An 18025-nucleotide genomic window follows, 5' to 3' on the forward strand; every position below is an offset into this window, starting at 1 on the left:
CGCGATGCCAGTAAAATTCATATTTACTCTGTTCTAGTTTATTCTTGTGTGTTTGGCGAAAAAGATTCAAAGTTGAATTTAGAGCATACAGACAGATGCTGTTCTCCCCGCCAGACTCCAGCTCTGAAGGCTCTTCGTGCATCTGGTCAAATATCCTGTGTAATGTGCAGCTCAATGAGACACTTGTGCTTTACTCGATACAGCCTGATCTCCTAAACAAGGTGCGACGAAGGCTTCAGGGAACGATGCTTAATTACTCAAAACACTCTAAACAAATATCTGGGATTAGCTTGCAGAAAACAACGTAAAGAGAGCCAAAACCTCAAACAAAGACCCTCATTAAACCAGTAAAACCAGTAATGGATGTATCAGGTCTTCCTGCATTTCTTCATGGATATTTATTTATTTATTTTTCAAAGCCTACATTATTCTTTTCTCTTGAATATTTCAGGTTGTTAAAGCGAAACTGAGCAGTTTTCTACTACTACAGTTACATACTTCACTTGGGACAGCACTCTGCAGCCTTCTGCTGACCAGAAATAGCACAAAGAAGTTTTGTGGAGTGGGTTGGTGTCCTCGAAGGGCGCTTTTTACCTGCTTAAGACGTAAGCTATTTTCTGTGTTATTAGCTAATTTAAAGGCTAGCAGTTAGCTTTTTCAGTTTGCCAACCATCAATGAAATAAATAATAATGAGAAAGATAAGTTTGCTTTTTTTTTAGTTAGCATCATGATGGAGCCTGGAAATAAAAGTCTTTAGATGCAAAGCAAAGGGCTAAACCCAGAGTGACAATCTGCGCTGCCCACACTCGTGTGAGGAAGCTAAAGAAGGCTATAAAATCATGGGCTGATAGTGACCTGGCTTTGTTGCTCCTGGACTTGTGGTTTATATTAGTATCAGTTGACTCATGTTAGGGTTAGCTTGCTGTTAGCGCTAGCTACAACAGGCTGCTGCAGGGTCGTTCATGACAGTTGTAATCCCATTTTCAACCAGTAGGAAGGAGAAGCTGGAAACTGTTAAGTGTTACTTTACACTCCTTCAATAAACTCTCTCTCTCTCTCTCTCTCTCTCTCTCTCTCTCTCTCTCTCTCTCTCTCTCTCTGTCTGAGCCCAGCCACCTATCCGAGTGGGAACCAGCAGCCCAGGTGTAGACACACACACACACACACACACACACACACACACACACACACACACACACACACACACACACACACACACACACACACACACCGTGTCAGGGCGTCTGTTTTACACTAGCTCCCCTGTAAAGGCGGTAAAGTAAATATCAAACAGAGGAGAGCAGAAACTCCTGCTGTGTTTGGCCCAGCTCCAGCTGGCTCAGGCAGAAACAAGGGAGCTACTTCAGAATCCTGCCTAACCTGCCTGCAGCAGGGCTGGGAACAAAGAGCTGGCACCTCCACATAACGCAGAGTGAGAGCAGACAAAAACAAACAACAACAAAATGGAATTTCTGTTACTGAAGCAACACTAACAAGTTTTTAACACTTTAAGCTATAGCATTCAAACTGGTTTCAGTGGTTCTTGAGCCAGGAACTTGAGTAATTTCACATTAAACGCACTCTGCAGGCCTCTGCTATCCAGAAACAGCACTTAACAGTTTTGTGGTTAAGGTAGGGACACTAAAGCTTGGTTTATGCTTGACGCGTCCGCGAGGTCCGCGCGGAAAAGTTGCGTCATTTTAACAACCACGCCCCTCCACCGCGCCTCCGCACGGCCCAAACTTTCTGCACCGCGCACCTAGGAAATGTTCTAACCACGCGGACGGTCAGACGCAGAAAAACATGGCGGACTGGCAAGAACTAGTATGGCAGAGGTTCGTAAATACAGACATTTGTATGATTCAGCTCTCAGAGATCACCGTGATCAACATGTTGTTAATAATTCTTGGAGAGAAATAGCTCGCACTGTCGGAAAAGACGAGGACGCTGTTAAAAAATGCTGGAATACCATGTTGTAAACAACAGTTATTTTAACTTCTACTACGGTGTAGTGTTGGATGCATGCCGTAGAGCTCCATGCTGCCCCCTACAGTTTGGGAGAATATTGTCTCACCGCAGAGACAAGCCGCATGAACCATAAACGCTGCAAGTTATGAAGCCCGTTCCATCCGCGAGCCGCATCACCAAGCGGAAAGTGAATGCGTCAAGCATAAACCAAGCTTAACGTAAGGTTTCTACCTGCTTTACGGCAATTTACGGCAAAAGCTGTTTACTGTATTGGTAGCTAAAGGCTAGCAGTTAGCTTTGTTGCCACCTGTCAATTGAAAGTACACAAAAAGGAAGTAAAAGTAAGAAAGTTGAGTCTTTGGAGGCAAAGCAAAGAGCTAAAAACAGAGTGAACGTCGGCACGGCCTACACTAGTTTCAGGGAGCTGAAGAAGACTACAAAATAACAGACTGATGGTGACCTGGCTTTGTTGCTACTGGACTAAGCGATAATATTGTTCTTTCAACAGTGTGGATCTTTTTACTTTGTGGCTTATTTATTTGGCTCATGTTAGCATTAGCTTGTTTTTAGTGCTAACTACAGCAGCAGGGCTTTCAGCCATTACGATGGAGAAGCAGAAAACATACGTGTAGTTTTGAAAAAGAGCCACAAGAAAAAAAACAGCTTTACCTAAACGTATCAATGACATCCTGACTGAGGAGAGCTCCTGCATTTCACATCCAGATGTCTTCATTTCTGCAGAATTATCTTCGAAGTCACTTTAATGGTTGAATAAATGCAAAATGACAAGACTGGATTCCTACAAAACCGCCCATTACAGTCTGGCACTTTCTCCACTTCTGCAACAACACATTAGTTCAGCCTCAGATGTGCTATTAAAAACCATCTCGCCATACAAAACAAATTATAACAAAATTTTAGAACTGCAATGACAAGGGATTTGGCAAAAAAAAAAAAAGCTGAGGAGACTGATTTTAATTGCAGTGATATTCCCAGACTGGCATCATCCTAAACCAAGTAACTTATCATCAGCTTCATCCCCTTATTAAAGCCTAGATTACATATTTCATTTCCATATTTCATTAAGTATATTTCCTCATCCATTTCCTGCAGATTATCCCTCGCTGCTCAGTACAAGCTGTGCCCAGTCAATCATTTCCATTTTCAGCTAAATGGATTTCTATTCTAAAAAAGCCTCGGCACACAGAGCAGCCTTTGTGTGCCGACTGTCTCCTAGTGATGGGAATAAATAGCAATAGGGGAGACGGTGCGAAGGGGAGAGACCCTGATGACCAGTAAATTAAGAGCTGTGCACGCTTGTGAAGCAGTCAGACGACAGCGTGAAAAGTGCTGACAGCAACAATTGGGGAAAAAGTTAGAGACGATTTTGGATTTCCACATCATTTTGGAGGATTTGACCCCATGTGCATTGCTGTTAACACTCACCGGGCTAGTTCACACACACACACACACACACACACACACACACACACACACACACACACACACACACACACACACACACACACACACACACACACACACACACACACACACACACACACACACACACACACACACACACACACACACACACACACACACACACACACACACGCAAGGGATGATAGGGACGACCATAAGAGAATAAAACAATATTTCTGGAATCTGGTTTCCTCAGATTGCAACAAAAATGGTGATTAATACTGAATCTGGAGGCAATATTAACATGAAACAACATTAAGTCCCATGAAAACTGATCATATGGTTAAGTTTTGTTTCCAAAAAATGTCCTTCAGGAAGTTTTACCAGATCCTGGAAGACCACACAAACAGATCGCTTTAGAGATGAGTGACCGCTGCTAAATCCCTCACAGCATCATCATTGTTCTTAAAATACTTCAAAACCAGCCACAGATACTTTGATTTAAAACGTCAGGTACAGTTAAAGGCTGAAACTACACAAACACACACACAGAGGTTAAAGGGGGGCAAATTTCACAAATCAAAGCCCTTCAAGGCACGGAGGTGGACAGGTCATGGTTTGGCTGGCACACAATAGCGCAGATGAACTTTTTTGTTTAAAACAAAAAGGAGAATGAGTGTGAATATGACATCATGTGACCTGAAGAGCAACAGATTCAGGCTGGGGAGAAGATCTGGCCACAGCGCGGTGGGAAACAGTTTAATGATTAAGTCTGAATCACTGAGAACTGAGGTCAAAAATCTGTGTGGTTGAACTTTGACCTTGGCAAAGATTGTTTATGTACAGAGATTTCAATACAAATGAGTTTTAGGTCGTTCGAAGTGAGTCCTGTTACTTCTGGTGCGTAAAATGACTCGGATACGTTGGGTTGTAAAAGTGTTTCAGGTCCGGAGAGTGAATCAACTCAGGTGGTAGAGCGGGTTGCCTCATGATCATGGTTATGGGGTCGATTCCAGCTCCCGCCAGGGGTATCCTGCTGTTGTGTCCTTGGGCAAGACACTTCACCCAACTTGCCTGTGTTAGTGGTGGTCAGAGGGGCCGACGGCGCGAAATGGCAGCCTCGCCATTTGGTCAGACCTCCCCAGGGCGGCTGTGGCTACAAGTAGCTTACCATCACTAGCAGTGTGTGGATGTGGGAGTGTGTGAAAGCGTCTTTGGGTGTCTAGAAAAGCGCTATATAAGTTCAATGCATTATTATTATATTATTATTATTATTATTATTATTATTATTATTATTATTATTATTATTATTATTATCACCCAGAATAAGTAAGAAACACTGATAAATGGTGATACGCCACCAATATGCTGAGTGACCTCTAAACATGTGCAGCTTAAAACTCCAAAAATGATGCTGAATATAAAATCTTGAAACTTTTTGACTATTTACTGCAAATGGCATTTTATAAATGGAGAAAAAAGTATTATTTAAAGGTGGAAACTGTTTTTGGGACCTCTGTTGTGTGCGTATAAATACATCCCAGATTAAGCCTATACACCTTCTACCTTTGTAGGAATGCTACATGTCAACAAGCAGATTAAGGTCCAATTTACACTCGGAGCAGCCAAACCTCAGCTCCATTAGTTCAGCAGTGCCTGACAGTAAATACAGTTTTTCATGAGTTAATTACACCTCTTAGAGGACAACAGTTGCCAAACACAAGGAGCCTCAGCTGTTTTATCGGAACCCTAGCAGGGCGGAGGAGTGAGCTGAGGGTATTTAAAGGAGCGGGAAAGGCGGATGATTTCACTGCCGTAGGGAAAGTCCCTGAGATTCCCATCATCCCTGTGAAAACAGCGGAGATTTTAGATAGCGCCTGCCACTTCCCTGCCCAGCCGGCGGCCGGAAACACAGACAGATTCAGACCAGATGTGAGCGACTTAAACCGGCACTAAAACACACGTATTTAAAGAAAAGATAATAAAAAGATGCACACTTACTCACTCGTGCAAACACTCACACACTGGAGAGGGATTAACAAAGAGCAGCTAACGCCTCTATAGATAGGATCTAAAGTGGAACAGTTGTTCACTGATCCCAGAATAAATTTGTTGTAAGTCTGGATTCAACTCGCTGTGGCTGATCTGAATAAATGTTAGTTAAAACAACAACATACGAGACCTCGCTGAGTCATGGCGACACCAGAGTGAATCCGATCCGGGCTATCCCTCAACAACAATCATTCCTTTATGCCACATGGTTTGTTTTTGGTTTCCTCCTGAAGTGTTGGCATGGAATTAAAATCTTACTAATCTTGAATGTAAGTTTGTTTGTGTAATATTTATGTCTTATTAATGAGAACTTCTCTCAATAGACTCCAAAATCTTATTTTTAAATATATTTTTGAAGCTGTCACTTAAATACATTTGCTGTGGTCTAGCATAAAGTAATGACTTCTGAGTAATGTGCTGTGGAAACAAAGCTCTGGTGCTCCTGCTTCAGGTAGCAGAAGTTAGCCAATATTCATCATATTCGGACGTCTCGCCTCTGATTGACTAACAGCAATGTGACTCTTCTACTGACTCAGTTTGCTTTGCAACGTTGATGTTTTATCTCTACAAAGAACACAAGCCTGAAGGAGTTCTGCTCTGTTGTGGATTTGCTAATGCTAACAGTTAGCTTTTCCTAGCTGAGACGTGCTCTGCTCTCTCCTGGCTGCAAAAATCCACAAGGCCTTTTCTGGCCAAGATGGGTGAGTCCATGAATGCAAATTTTCAGTGTGATGTAGATCTGACTAGATTTTCTAATACGAGCGTTTCCCCAAGTGGAAATAATGCGCAAACCCTCTATGACGTCACCCATAGCTCTCTGAAGCCAAATGGGCGGTTCCCACCCCTGCCATCTTGGCTTTGTAACTTGTGTTGTCAATGTTGCCAAATACAAAAATAGGCAAAGAGGTGGAGCTGAGGCCTTCTCCGGAGATAGCGGCTAGCGCTAGCTCTGACGGCTCATGCTACTTGTCAATCAACGCAATTTTCTAATTCTGCTTGTTTTGTGCCATGGATTTCACAAATGATGTCTGTGAATTTTAAAGACACATTTTGATAACAAGAACGCGCTTACTTTCGAACAGGGGGAACAAAATTTAAGGTTGTCTGTGAAAATAAATCCAGGACTACAAATGCGCTTCACGAAAGTGACGTCATCGAGCCGGACACGGAGAAAACTGAGGGAAAAGGGCTGTAAGTTCAGCAAACTTCCCACAGGAGGAAAGAACCACCATAAATCTGGTCATTTGGTAACTAGCAGCTACTTTGGGGAGAGGAGATTATGTGGTGACGTCACATAGTTTGAGTCATGCTAATTATAAACTTTTACAAGCTAATAAATCCCAAAGTACATGACTGGCATGGTCGAAACGCACATCATTACTTTTCATTCAAATTGCAGTACAACATATGTGCGATCCAGCGCGTAAGGCAAAGCGTATTAGAGAATAGCGTTGTTGACTTGCATTCATTTTTCCTTCTTCTGGGTACCCATGATGCGGAAGTGACTTAGACACCCTATTCCTGCTGTGACCTAGTGGCTGAGGGGAGAACTACAATTGTGACACTTCCTGCTTGGCTTTACTTCCGGCAGGCTGAGTTTGTGCCTTGGTTTCCTCATCTGTTCTCCACTGGCGGCGAATGCAGGAAATAGGGGTAGAAGAATAATTTCTCACCCAGCCTGCCTGAAACGGAGTCTAATCATATTTCAAAAAGAAGTAAAAAGGGTTTATCAGTGAACTTGCTCTAGTATTAATGCATCACTGAAGAAATGTTGATATTGGATCCTGCAGCTTCTAAAATTCCATCCCATCTTTTGTTAAATTCCCCTTCTTTGTGCTAGATTTACAGTTCATGCATCAAAACACACATTTACGCACATCTTCTTTCACTCAGTGTGCCTTTCATAGTTTGAAGCTTAATTGTGAATCTATCCGGCTACCCATGGATCACCAGGGACGTTTTTTTGTCATCCTATAAAGGAGTGAGAGACACATGATGACCCTAATGCCCCACTGGCAGCAGCTTTAACATTTCTCTTGACCTCAGCTCTCTTCACACCTCTATGGTACACTACAAAAAAGTTGGGAAACTTATGTCTTGAATTTCTGTATGTATGCTGGAATTGGATAAGAACAAATGCTAAAGTAACATTTTTGCCCTAAAAAAGTAAAGAAGTGTGTAAGAACCCCCCCCCCCCCCCCCCAAGTGTTGATGGAAACACATGAAAAGGACTTTTCTGCCTGACTCAGTAACATGAGAGGAAAATGCCAGAAAATCAAGAGTAAATGGGATAATTTATAAATATGATGCCCCGTCATACACTCAGTCGTCTGAGTTTGGATGAATGTATCATAGGGACTGATTCAGACCCCCCCCCCCCCCCCCCACGCCACACCACTCTCACAGAGCCTGGGTTGAATCAACTTTTCTGTTTTAGCGAGTCTCTGTGTGTGTTTGTCAGTCATCTCACGGTGGAACAGTAAAGTCGATGAATGAATACACCGGGCCCATGTTTCAATTTTTTATTTGGAGCACTCACAGTGGCCATGTTGTTTTTGTGAGCGCTCAGAAGCAATGAATTATTTCAGGTGGCGATCCGAAACTGGCAGAGCGTGGCTGGAGTGGTGGGTGTCGGCTAAAGTGCCCGTCTACCATGGGGGTCCGGTATAATGGAAGAGGAGGGAGGGAGCGGGGGGGGGGGGGGGGGGGGGGAATAAAAACAGACTTTTGGGGGGAAAAGTCAGAGAAAAGAAGAAGGAGTGAAAACAGAGAAGAGAGAGGAAGTGTGGAAGATGAGGCAGCGAGAGAAATGGAGTGAAAGAGGGAGCCAGGCTGTCGTGGAGCGCTGCCAGCCGTCTGTGTGGTCCATGAGCTCCAGCATGAAGGAAGCTAGCCAGCCGAGGTAAGGGTACAGACACACACACACACACGCACGCACGCACGCACGCACGCACACACACACACACACACCGACTCCCTCTGCACCTTTCTGCTTGTATTAAAGTGTTGTGACTCAGAACAAATGTGAGAACTGTTGTTCTGGTGCAGCTCGGGACCAGCTGAGTCCAGACGTTTGTCTTTTTGTCATTATGTCTCTTTGTGATTCACTTTCTGTCTCCTCGCTCTTCTGTGTTCCTCTTTGTCTTTGCCCTCCCTGTGAATAATTCTGTGTTTTGTGTTGTAAGAGCCTTGGCACAACTTCAGAGAACTTCATAAGACATTCAAGTGACTGGCTGCCTTGGGAAAAGCCTGAAGTCTTTTCTTTTTCCTTGTTTCTCCTCCTCCTCCTCATTCCCTCCTTCCATCTTCTGATTTCTTTTCCTCCTGATGGTGGAGTGAGTTTCATAAGCTCGTACTACTAAAAGGAGCTTCAACTGAGGCTGCAGAACATCAGAACCCATTATTATAATGATAATGTTACCTTGTTAGAGACTAATATTAATAATTATTAAAGGTTTAATACTATTGCACAGTATAATACTATTTAACTGTTTTGAACTGAAATATCTTACCTGTTGTAGAACAACCTCAGCTTGGAGAAAGAAAGACTACATCAGTTACTGGCAAGTCTGAATATTTTGTTGTTTTAAAACAACAAAAACACCACAGCGCTTCAGACAAACATTACTTTATACATTTTAGACCTAAACAATTTAATATTATTGACTACCATTTTAAATGGCTAATAAAGAGTTTATGTCATTACTGTAACATGTTGTTAAGAAAGAAACAGTTTCCTCTCTCTCTAACCCTTTAGTATTGCATAATTAACACTTATGAATGTTGATAAAGTGTTACAGAGTAATAATAATAAATCTATTAGCCTCTTATAAGGGGAGCCTTTATTTCTGTAGAACTCTGTGGCTAATTGTAGCATCAGTTAGCTGCAGAGCTAGCTACTGTATCCATTCTAACTGGAACTTTAGGTCTCCTGAAATAATCTTAACCCTTTTTAGGGCCAACATCCATATTTAGACACTTCCACTCACATCATAAATGATGTCGGTGCACCTTTTCACAAACTCTTAGAATAACGGGATTTCACCCAAACAGTCATCAGAGATCAAGCTAGTCACAGTTTGGCGCCATTCCACAAATCAGTGTGGGGCTATAAGGCGCCAAATATTGGTGTCTGCAGAGTCAGAAAACTGCTCGGTCTACTCTTGCGTTTACGGTCAGATCTCTGAAACTAACAATGCTAGGTTCATGAAACTCTCACATCACAAGTGTAATGGTATGAAATGACTGTTTTCCACCAAATTTCCCTCTCCCCTCTGACACAGAACTAGTCTGCATGAGATATGGCCTCAAGGTCTCATGCATTTGTTATAAACTGCTTCTTTCCAGCTCAAGAGAAGAATGAAGAATGGACTCTCTCCTTTTAATTAATCAAAGAACTCTATTTTTAATAAAGCTAATCAAATAAAGTGTTAGTCAATAAATAAGATGTGACCAATCTGTGAAATCAAAATATTAATTACTTTATTATAATCCTATAGAATATAATAAGTAAAATGACTTTAAATGTTTCCACTAGGACTGATCTCACGTAGCGTTAAAAGATAACACATTGCTTCACTGATCCAATCAGAATCTGCCAGATCTGACGGAGGCGTGGTTTTGGTGGTGCTTGGTAAATCTGTCATCTTTTCATTCGACCATAAACCAAAACATCCAAAGTATAAAACTATGCCCACGTCATCTTTAACGCCAGTTCAAAGCGTTCAGGAGAAGTTGTCGGAGTGGCCAATCCGTAACTTTCCTCTTCAGCCAAAAGAACCAACGACAAGCTGGATAAAATCTGTTGCTGTTCCAACTGCTGCAACGGTTCCTTTCAGAATAAAAGCTGAACCATCACGACCCAGGTTAGGGTCTCGCTAGATGCCAACAAAACTGTTGTGACCCGGGAGTATCTCAAGACGGGTGAACGGCTGCCGTGGCTGCTTCTACGGGCTTCGGCTCCATAAGGTCAAGCTGGACCTTTACACCTGCTGATCTAGATGGGGACTTCCGTGAAGGGTGTGTAGAACGACAAATGGCGTCGAATGTGTTTATGAATCTCCTAACCAAAGCTTAGTGCGAAGACATCACCTTCGATTCCCATCAGAACAAATCACTTCTTCAGATTTGCTGGTTCTGAGCAACATTCCACATTACACCATTCTCCGTCTCATTCACCTTAGTTACACCATACATTTAGTGTTTAAGTTAGTCTAGTTTAATTTGTTTAGTAAATTTTTAAACTTTTTAAAATTGACTCTCTCTTCTGTTGTCTCTGAGTGAATACGAAGCTGTTATCTCGTCTCGTCTCGTCTTCCTCCGCTTATCCGGGTCCGGGTCGCGGGGGCAGCATCCCAACTAGGGAGCTCCAGGCCGTCCTCTCCCCGGCCTTGTCCACCAGCTCCTCCGGCAGGACCCCAAGGCGTTCCCGGACCAGATTGGAGATGTAACCTCTCCAACGTGTCCTGGGTCGACCCGGGGGCCTTCTGCCGGCAGGACATGCCCGAAACACCTCCCCGGGGAGGCGTCCAGGAGGCATCCTGACCAGATGCCCAAACCACCTCAACTGGCTCCTTTCGATCCGGAGGAGCAGCGGTTCTACTCCGAGTCCCTCCCGAATGTCCGAGCTCCTCACCCTATCTCTAAGGCTGAGCCCGGCCACCCTACGGAGGAAACTCATTTCGGCCGCTTGTATCCGCGATCTCGTTCTTTCGGACATTACCCAAAGCTCATGACCATAGGTGAGGATTGGGACGTAGATCGACCGGTAAATCGAGAGCCTGGCTTTCTGGCTCAGCTCCCTCTTCCCCACGACAGATCGGCTCAGCGTCCGCATCACTGCAGACGCCGAACCAATCCGCCTGTCGATCTCCCGATCCCTCCTACCCTCACTCGTGAACAAGACCCCGAGATACTTAAACTCCTCCACTTGAGGTAGGACCTCTCCCCCGACCCGGAGGTGGCAAGCCACCCTTTTCCGGTCGAGAACCATGGTCTCAGATTTGGAGGAGCTGATCCTCATCCCAGCCGCTTCACATTCGGCCGCGAACCTACCCAGCAAGAGCTGAAGGTCAGAGCTGGATGAAGCTAGGAGGACCACATCATCCGCAAAAAGCAGAGACGAGATTCTCCTGCCACCAAACTCGACACACTCCACACCACGGCTGCGTCTAGAAATTCTGTCCATAAAAGTGATGAACAGAACCGGTGACAAAGGGCAGCCCTGGCGGAGTCCAACCCTCACTGGGAACAGGTCCGACTTACTACCGGCTATGCGGACCAAACTCACGCTCCTCTGGTAAAGGGACTGAATGGCCCTTAACAGAAAGCCACCCACCCCATACTCCTGGAGCGTCCCCCACAGGGTGCCCCTGGGGACACGGTCATAAGCCTTCTCCAAATCCACAAAGCACATGTGGATTGGTTGGGCAAACTCCCATGCCCCCTCCATCACCCTTGCAAGGGTATAGAGCTGGTCCACAGTTCCACGGCCAGGACGAAAACCACATTGCTCCTCCTCTATCTGAGATTCAACTATCGATCGGACCCTCCTCTCCAGTACCTTGGAGTAGACCTTTCCAGGGAGGCTGAGGAGTGTGATCCCCCTATAGTTGGAACACACCCTCAGGTCACCCTTCTTAAAGATGGGGACCACCACCCCGGTCTGCCACTCCCTAGGAACTGCCCCCGATGACCACGCAATGTTGTAGAGACGTGTCAACCATGACAGCCCTACAACATCCATAGCCTTGAGATACCCCGGACGAACCTCATCCGCCCCCGGGGCTCCGCCGCTGTGTAGTTGTTTGACTACCTCAGCAACTTCTGCCCCCGAGATCGGACAGTCCATCCCCAGGCCTCCCAGCTCTGGTTCCTCCTCGGAATGTGCATTGGTGGGATTGAGGAGCTCCTCAAAGTATTCCTTCCACCGTCCGACTATAGCCTCAGTTGACGTCAGCAGCTCCCCATCCCCACTGTAAACAGTGTGAGCGAGTTGCTGCCTTCCTCTCCTGAGGCGCCGGACAGTTTGCCAGAACCTCTTTGGAGCCGATCGATAGTCTTTCTCCATGGCCTCACCAAACTCCTCCCACGCCCGAGATTTTGCCTCGGCAACTGCCACTGCTGCACCCCGCTTGGCTATCCGGTACCTGTCTGCTGCCTCCGGAGACCCACAGACCAGCCACGCCCTGTAGGCCTCCTTCTTCAGCCTGACGGCTCCCCGAACCTCTGGTGTCCACCAGCGGGTACGGGGGTTGCCACCACGACTGGCACCGGCCACCTTACGACCACAGCTAGCAACAGCCGCCTCGACAATCGCAGAGTGGAACAAGGCCCACTCGGACTCAATGTCCCCCACTGCTCTCGGGACGTGGTCAAAGCTCTGCCGGAGGTGGGAGTTGAAGACCGTCTTGACAGGTTCTTCTGCCAGGCGTTCCCAGCAGACCCTCACTATGCGTTTGGGTTTGCCAGGTCTACGCGGCATGTTCCCTTGCCATCTGATCCAACTCACCACCAGGTGGTGATCAGTTGACAGCTCCGCCCCTCTCTTCACTCGGGTGTCCAAAACGTACGGCCGCAGGTCAGATGATACGACTACAAAATCTATCATCGACCTGTGACCTAGGCTGCCCTGGTACCAAGTGTACCGGTGGGCATCCTTATGTTCGAACATGGTGTTCGTTATGGCCAAACTGCGGCTTGCACAGAAGTCCAATAACAAAACACCGCTCGAGTTCAGATTAGGTGGGCCGTTCCTCCCAATCACACCCCTCCAGGTCAGGCTGTCATTGCCCACGTGAGCATTGAAGTCCCCCAGCAGGACAATGGAGTCCCCTGATGGAGCACTATCTAGCACTCGTCCCAGGGACTCCAAAAAGGGTGGGTACTCTGAACTGATATTTGGCCCATAAGCACAAACAACAGTCAGGACCCGTTCCCCGACCCGAAGGCGCAAGGAAGCTACCCTCTTGTCCCCCGGGGTAAACCCCAACACACAGGCAGAGAGTCTCGGGGCTAACAAAAAGCCAACCCCAGCCCTCCGCCTCTCACCCGGAGCAACTCCAGCAAAGTAGAGTGTCCAACCCCTCTCCAGGTCTCGGGTTCCAGAGCCAATGCAATGTGTCGAGGTGAGTCCGACTATATCTAGCCGGTACCGCTCAACCTCTGCCACAAGCTCCGGCTCCTTCCCCGCCAGCGAGGTGACGTTCCATGTCCCAAAAACTAGTTTTCTTGTCCGGGGATTGGACCGCCAAGGCTCCCGCCTTGGTCTGCCACCCGATTCGCATTGCACCGGACCCTTCATGTTCCTCCTGCGGGTGGTGGGTCCACAGTTGGACGAGCCCATGTATCCGGTTCGGGCTGGGCCCGGCCGGGCCCCATGGGCGAAAGCCCGGCCACCAGGCGCTCGCTCACGGGCCCCAACCCCAGGCCTGGCTCCAGGGTGGGACCCCGGTAACCCTCCGGGCCGGGTACTCCGACTCTTCGTTTTAACCGCCATGAAAGATCCTTCGAACCGTTCTTTGTCTCACCCTTCACCTAAGACCAATTTGTCATGGGAGACCCTACCAGGGGCACTAAGTGCCCCAGACAACATAGCTCCTAGGATCATTAGGGCACTCAAACTCCTCCACCACGATAAGGTGACGGTTCAAGTCTCTCTTCTGTTGTCTCTGAGTGAATACGAAGCTGTTATCTAATCCCTGCAATAAAAAGTTCCAATCTACTGATTAAAATAACCCAACAGATCCATAAGGTTGATTTCATATTACCTATGGAATCCTACGCCTTATGGCTTATTAAATAACATGTAATTTAAATTCATTACACAAGGTTGACAAAGTTGTGCTAAATAAGGATATATGTGTTGTAAATGTTACTATGAAGTTGGTGAAATCTTTGCATGAAAATCAAATCTGCCATGTTTGAACATACGCCCTGAACAAGTAAAAGAAATTAAGAATATTTTAGGTCAAATATGTTGCTTTTTAGATATAATCTTAATATTCTTGATAACAGTAAGTATAAAAATTATAATATTGAATATATTTTGCAGTTTCAAACTAAGATTACTATGGAAAATGGGGGAGAACAGTTATTGCGCCAACCAATCTTACCATTAGTGATGATGCTGAACAGGAGGAAGATGACACTGAGGCAGATCCTCAAATATAAAATATTCTAAAATATTCAAAAAATCTATATTTGGTCAGAAATAATACATATTGTTCAATAACTTTTCAAAAATAATCCACAGAAATCTGTTTTTATACAAATATTCGTTATTGTTTTATAATTGTGATATAATCTGTTTTATTGAACAGTGATATGATGTTCTAAAATTATCTAGATTATTCTAAAGTGTCTTATAATTATCTATATTATTAAAAAAAACAATGTTTATTTATTTATTTTTTTAACTTACTCGTGTGTTTTATTTTGAGATTTCTTTTACCAGAACAGGGCCAACGTCCATATTTGAACACTTCGCTTTCTCAGATTTTCAGCATGGAAATAAATATTTTAGAAAATTGTAACAACAGAAATACACTTTGGTGGAAATGTAAAAAATTTAAATACTTCAATGAGTGCCCTGTAAAGGGATAAATGACTCTTGTCGTGATTTGGCGCTATATGAATAAAAAATAAAATAAAGAACCATCAGTCGGTGTTTCCCTCACAAAGGCTCTCGGTGGCTACAAAATTCACATTCACATATTTTTAAAGAAAATAAAAAAAATTAATTAAATAACTAATGAAAACATCCAACTTTGTTTTTTCTTTTAAAATTTTGAACAGACAATGTGTTGTTTTTACTGTTAATCTCTAGAAATATCCATCGAAATGTTGTTGAAAATAAATTAAATGTTACCCAGTTGCTGAAAAACATTGGTGGCTTCATAACATATGACCATAAATATTGGGTCTAAAATACATGAGAGCGTGTCTAAGTCTCTGGGTGACGCCATATTAGAGGCCATGTTTCCTTCTACGGGAGCCTGTGAGGACAAAATGCATTTACATGTTTGTAATAAACGGTTACAAAACTTTCACCAGTCATAAACGTTGTAGTTTTACACATTTACCTCTTCACTTGCCAGAGAAGAAAGAGAGTCTGATGTGATTGTCATTTTGCTGGAGGTTACACTCCTAGAGATTTTTGACCCTAATGGGCATCCGTTGGTGAGATCTCACTCAAACACACAAAAAAAAACTGCTTGCTATGATTTAGGTATGTACTGCCTCCTATCACCAAGGAAAACACACACCGTCACGTTAACCTTTAATTGGACTTCATTTGTTTTTATTAAAAAGAAGGAGTGAGGAAACAGCTAATACTGTGCAGGGTGGTGAAATCCAAGGGCTGGAGTTGGTAACGCCTGATCTAAATGCGCTCAGCTGGTAAAAAGTACGCTTCCAGAACAAAAACTGAACAGAAACCCAGAAGTAAGCTTCTGCGTGCATATATGTGTGTGTGTGTTACGAGAATTTAGCTTGGCAGACGCGCCCTAGAACCACTAATATTGTCTGCAGGCTTGTAAGCAACCAGGACTTCTTCACCAGACTTGTTAACACCCCGACTAAAACACAACTCGTGTCCCTGATCCCAGAAGCCCCAAGATGCATCAGCTTTGAGCAGGCGAAGAGCCGATCCGACCACAAACACTCGCGCTCAGCTAAGGAGAACTGGAAGACACTGTGCCTTTGTCTGTTTGTGATGCCACGCTTGTTTTGGTCACCTTCTCTGTTTTTGTCTGTCATCAATTAAGTCTAATGAGAACAGTGGGTTTGGACAGAAAGCCTTGTACATTGTGTTATTGCAGTTCGGCTATAATCACTCAGGAAGTTTGTCTCAGCCACCATCAGGAGCAACTGAGAGGAGACAGAACCACCTATAAAAGCATATTGGTTTAAACAACCACTCCCTGTCTATTAGCTCAAAATGATATTTAATGAGGCCTATTAGCTCTGCCTCAAATCAGCACTGTGGCTGCACTAGACTAATGGCACACACACACACGCACGCACGCGCACGCGCGCACGCACGCACGCACGCACGCACGCACACACACACACACACACACACATTTCTGCAGACCATCCATATGCACGAGCTAGCCCTCAGACATGCATGCTTTTGCAGATCGTATCTATGTACATGGCCAGACACACACACACACACACACACACACACACACACACACACACACACACACACACACTTACTAAGCTGCTGGTGCAGTGGCAAACCGCAGGGTAACCAGGAGCTGTCAGGCTATTAGGAACAATGCAAGCCACAGAAACCAAGTTAGCCTACTGCTAATAGCAAAGTGGCCAGAGGGACCTGACTAACTAACCAAAGCCACACACACACACACACTCACACGTGCACACTGTAAACCTCCCACCACAAGATCTTCAAACTAAACCTCACTAATATTCATCACTCCGACCACACAATTAATTAGTGCTAGCTGAGATAGGGGCCCCGCGCCTTCGCAGGTGGTCCCCGCTTTATTCCCCCCACAGATATTAGACTGAGGGAAAATCACATCCCTCAAGGAAAAAAAACTCATATGGCTGCCATGAGGCTCATCAAACACACACAAAACGTCCTTCCTGAATGAGACGCCCACAGCCGGCGAGTTATTAAAACAGAGCGGGAGAGATGCCGGTGGAACCCGGAAGTGGTGAAAGCGAATCAATAAAAGCATCAAAAAATTCTTCAGTGTTTGTTTTAGACAAAAACAACAACAAGACAGAAGAATCACTTTTTAAAGACAGCCTACTGTTCATTCTCCAGTGTAGCGCCCCCCCAATTACCTGCTCATTTAGCACAAAGCTGGAGCTGTACTGGCCAATGAAGCCCCCCCCCCACACACACACACACGTTAAAACGACACGTTCACAGACAGAAAGGCAGCCGGCGCTCTCATCTCGATGAGAGTCGCTGATGAAAGAAGGAGGGTCAGAGAGGGGGGCACATGTGTGCTTTGGCACCCTTCGACCTCGGCTTAATGACCCCTGGGAAGGAAACATGTTCTGGCTGCATATCCTGGATGAATTACACCACTACTGTAATTCTGACCATTGCACAGCAAAAATATAGAAATATAAGGATTATGAAAGAAAACACTTTTTTTATAATTGGTTATAATATTCAAATACATTTTAACATCCTGCATCTTAAAAAACAAAGATGAGAAAGCTGGGTTTCAGTAAGATTTAGAGACGTTTTAGTGTTTACAACAGTGGGATTTCACTGAATCAGGCGACAAAGCTCCGCCCCTTTGGGAGCGCTGTAGCTCAGGTAGACTTCAACATCCAGGGTTGAAACCGGTCACAGAAAGCTGGCTAAACTGGTACTTTCGTGTCTTTATTAGTTCTTACACCATCAGGGTTTAAGTTTCGATCATTTTTAGAAATTTAATTAATTATGATCCAATCTTTTAATAGTCAAAAATTGGAATTTTGTGCAAAAACAATTTTTATTCCTGCAAACCCTTTACGACATTTACAAACTTTTTTATGGAAATGCAGGTATTTTTGTTTTCTTTCACCCAGTGTGTCTCCCCGCTGTAG

General features: G+C 44.7%; 1 protein-coding gene across 4 annotated transcripts in view; it reads right to left on the bottom strand.

Annotated features, from left to right (window-relative positions):
• The window catches only part of runx2b (RUNX family transcription factor 2b), a 59752-nt gene that overhangs the window by 7589 nt on the left and 34138 nt on the right, over positions 1-18025 (bottom strand). The window lies entirely within an intron of this gene.

Source organism: Nothobranchius furzeri, chromosome 2 (assembly GCF_043380555.1).
Source record: "Nothobranchius furzeri strain GRZ-AD chromosome 2, NfurGRZ-RIMD1, whole genome shotgun sequence".
Lineage (NCBI taxonomy): Eukaryota > Metazoa > Chordata > Actinopteri > Cyprinodontiformes > Nothobranchiidae > Nothobranchius > Nothobranchius furzeri.